Source organism: Rutidosis leptorrhynchoides, chromosome 11, assembly GCF_046630445.1.
Source record: "Rutidosis leptorrhynchoides isolate AG116_Rl617_1_P2 chromosome 11, CSIRO_AGI_Rlap_v1, whole genome shotgun sequence".
NCBI classification, from domain to species: Eukaryota; Viridiplantae; Streptophyta; class Magnoliopsida; order Asterales; family Asteraceae; genus Rutidosis; species Rutidosis leptorrhynchoides.
The window spans coordinates 406660071-406664723 of NC_092343.1; positions in this window are offsets into that span (position 1 = coordinate 406660071).

Here is a 4653-nt window from a genome sequence, read left to right on the forward strand (position 1 = left end):
ATCTGATAGTCTTTTATCAAACTTTTTCACTATTGAATGCCAAGATGAACGATGTGATGTAGGGATACCGATGGGAAGGCCGAGATATGTGAAGGGAGTGGTACCGGTAGAGCAATTGATATATTTTTCCATTTCATCAGTTTCAAGGGGAGAAGTTCCGATACCGTAGAGTTTACTTTTTCGAAAATTAACTTTAAGACCAGATATTTTCTCGAAACATTTAAGGAGTTTGGAAATGTTTTTGGCATTCCTTTTACTCCATTCCCCAAAAAAGATTGTGTCGTCGGCATACTGGAGATGGGTGACAGTGATGTTGTCGTTCCCAACTTTGATACCATGAATATGGCCATTAGATAATGCCCGTTTAGCGAGAATATTGAGACCTTCGGCGACGATGATTGATGTCAAAGCTAAGGTATACGAAATAGTTTATATTTTACTAGGAAAAACTATTAAATACGATACAATTTTACACAAGATATTTATTTATTTATAGAATGGATATACTTAAACCTTGCTACAACACTTATAGGCAGTGTACCTAATCGTACAGTAGTGTAGTTTTTAGTAAGTCCGGTTCGTTCCACAGGGAAATCTTTAAACAAAGCTTAACGCTATATTAGTTTACTTTTATAAAAATACAAATATATATATAAGTAATATTATTATTATAAAGGGGGGTTTTTACCGTTTAATGACCGGTTTGTCGATTTTAAAACTTTAGTCGCAGTTAAAACCTAATGTAAAATATTAAATAAATAAAAGACTTAATTTAAAGCGTAAAGTAAATAACGATAATGAAATTGCGAATAATAAAAGTGCGATAAAATAAACTTGCGATAATTAAAAAGTACGATAATTAAAAGTGCGATTAAATAACAATAAATAAAAGTGCGATAATTAGAAGTGCAATTAAATATAAAATAAAGGAAATTAAATATGAAATAAAAGAATTATGCTTATTTAAACTTCCGTAATCATGATGTTTGACGTGTTGATTTTAGTTTTATGCCCATGGGTTAATTGTCCTTTGTCCTGGATTATTTAATATGTCCGTCTGGTTTTTGTCCATAACAGTCCATCAGTCATAAATATAAAGTGCGAGTGTCCTCGTCAAATTATTATTATACCCGAAGTTAAATATTCCAACTAATTGGGGATTCGAATTGTAACAAGGTTTTAATACTTTGTTAACAATTACACCAATTACCCTTGAATGTAATTTCACCCCTGTTTTAATTGTTCTAGTGGCTATTAATCCATTCCCGTGTCCGGTTAAATGAACGATTATTCGTAGATATAAATACCCCGCCCATCGTGTCCGATCGAGTGTATATGGTAATTTATAAGGACGCCCAATTGTAAATCTTTATATTAACATTAACAAACTATCATTTAGTTAAACAAATATAAAGCCCATTAATAGCCCATAGTCTAATTTCCACAAGTGTCGTTCTTTTGTCCAAACCTCAATTATGGTACAAAGCCCAATTACCCAATTTTAGTAATTAGCCCAACATCATGATTACTTCGTTTTAAATAAGCATAATAATAACTTAGCTACGAGACATTAATGTAAAAAGGTTGAACATAACTTACAATGATTAAAAATAGCGTAGCATTACAAGGACAGAATTTCGACTTACACCCTTACAACATTCGCTAACATACCCTTATTATTAGAATTATAATTAAAATTAAAATATAAATTATAAATATAAATATAAATTTTACGTATGAATGAGGAAGAAAAAGATATTGAATTGCGATCAGAATTCGGTTGCTTTTATAGGAAAAGTCGAATTTTGGGGCTCCGCGACTCGCGGTGAAAACCTCTTCAAACTCCGCGAGTCGCGGAGGTTACTTTTACAGCTCAGAGGAGTTTGGCTCTTTGTTTACCGACGGTTTATAATATATATATAATATATATAATTAATATAATTAATTATATATTATATTATATTTATATACATAGTTAACTTGTAATTTTTAGTCCGTTGCGTCGAGCGTTAAGAGTTGACTCTGGTCCCGGTTCCGGATTTTCGAACGTCCTTGCGTACAATTTTATATTTTGTACTTTGCGTTTTGAATCTTGTACTCTTGTAATTTCGAGACGTTTCTTATCAATAATTGGAACCTCTTTGATTGTCTTTTGTTCTTTTGAGCTTTTTGGTCGTTTGCGTCTTCAATTCGTCGAATCTGTCTTTTGTCTTCACCTTTTATTATTTAAACGAATATCACTTGTAAATAGAACAATTGCAACTAAAAGCTTGTCTTTCTTGAGGAATAATGCTATGAAATATATGTTCGTTTTTAGCATTATCAAATATTCCCACACTTGAGCGTTGCTTGTCCTCAAGCAATATCGTCTTGAAATACTAGAATCACTTCTTTATTCTTCACACTTTGTACATCAGTGATTTTCTATACGGCGGTATAAACAATGGTAGTAACGATATGGTTTACAGTCCCACATGACTATAAAAATTTAGATCCATTAAGGAAATTGGATCTTTATGAAAACATTTGATCTTTTGAAAATTAAATCTAGTTTTTACCCTAGATAAGTTTTCCGGGATAACCCTTTACCGGTGTTTGCAAAATATTTTTGTGGGTTTGGTGGGTTTTAGATTTGAAAATTTTAGCTCAAAACTTGCGGTTTTGTGTCACCCACTTGCTAACCTTGTATTTGGAAAGCAACACGTCCAGTTTACTTGTCCCGTATATTACCTTTCGGTAAACTACCGTCCGGTTGTAAAGGAAAGCGTTGAACAAGCAACTGTTAAGGCAATGTCCCCTGACATGCTTTTAATTATGGTCTATAACGTGTCGGACGCAATTACTATCCTTGGTAGGAGCAATAGTAAAGCTCACCCTTATAATTTTTCGGTATGGCACAAGGTCCTGTCTTTGACCACTATGCAACCACCGTTCTTACGGTTGACACCCGATTTAGTTCAGGTGACCTAATGAATTCCAGGTGAATTCCTAGGATTTTACGTTCAATGGTAATGAACGCATTGAAAATAGGGTTTTCAGAAAACAAATCGGTTTATAATTTTGATCAAAATATTTTCTCGTTCAAGCTCGAGTTTAGATATCATTGAATTCCATGAGTTTGAATTCTCAATCTTTAAGGTCAATCTCTAGGATTGAGTGATATCAGTCTTAAAAGCTGATTTTTAATCTTTAAGGAGATTATCCTTTCTGGGGATCTGATTCATTAGTCTTGTCCAGCTAATTTGCATGGTGCCCCCCATTGTACGAGATAAATCCTTCTCATGGTTAGGATAAATCTGACCACATGGCGACCCTGTTTAATGCTGAGGTCCGTGGATTTCCAACCGATTTTAGTGATGACTTTTCTAGATTTTTCGTCAACCTACAGCTGGTCTGAACGACAACTTCATGACCTAAATCAAGAAGCGCATTTCTTTTTCGGAAGACTTTACTTCCTTTTAATGATGGAATTGATTCATCGTGTAGATCCATCTCTTCTTTTCTTTCATCGGGTAAAACAGTTTAGTTTAGTCCAAAGCAAAAGTATTTTCAGTTATTTGTTACAGATATATGTGACATATGTTTAAGATAACTTGGTAAATTTTCCCACACTTGGCTTTTATTTTCCTTTTTATCGTCCTCTATTCCATTTTAAATGAATTTTAACATTTTAGTTTGTTTCTCAATTTATGTCCTTTCCGAGGTAACAATAATTTCGGTGTTAAAACCTAGTTTTATCGTTCATAAATATGTATAAACATGATTTTGAGTTCATTTAATTGAAAATTTTGAAAAATTTTACTAGAATTGGGTAGTCAGTATATAAGACTAGGGCTGTTCTTTTTTATCAGAGAGCACTAGATTCTAATACAACTACTGCTTTACTAGTATTTTTAATGGTAACCAAGTGTTTAAGATAAAAAATTTTAAAATCCGAAAGAATTTAACCCCTTCCCACACTTAAGATCTTGCAATACCCTCATTTGCAAGAAATCAGTAACAATTTAAATTATTGAGGGTGATTTGTGTGAAAATGATTAAATTTTACCAAAGTTTCCAAATATATTGGCGTTTGTTTGCTGAATGATAAATGGTGCACATCATTTGTTCATTCCGTCTTGTTGTTATTTCACATATATTTTGCATCTTGTCGTCAAAATTAGTTGCTTTTGCTGAACTTAATGCCAGTCTTTGAAAATGCGTTGTTTTACCCTGTTGTGTACATAAGATAAACTGCAAACATATATACATATTTTTGAAGTTTGGTATATTACCCCACATTCAAAAATTATTAAAATCTAAGAATAAAAGTTAGACAATTATAAAAATGATTACAATATTAACAAAAGTATTAAACGTATCAATAATTACAAATTACAAAATAAAAAAAATAATAAGTAAACTAAGGATGATATTGGTACCAATAGGGATTCCAGGCATAACCATAGGTGCTATAGAATGCTTCGGCAGGGTTATACGTAGGATATGGTGGCTGCATCTCTATAGACCAGGGAGGGAAGATGGGTTTCGGTGTAGGAATATAGTTTCTACCTATATGTTGGCAATGAGCTATGATTTGGTTCTGATGAACTTGCCAATCTTCAAATGCTCTCTGTCTAGCATTTTCGTATTCCTGAGAAGCTATAAACCTAT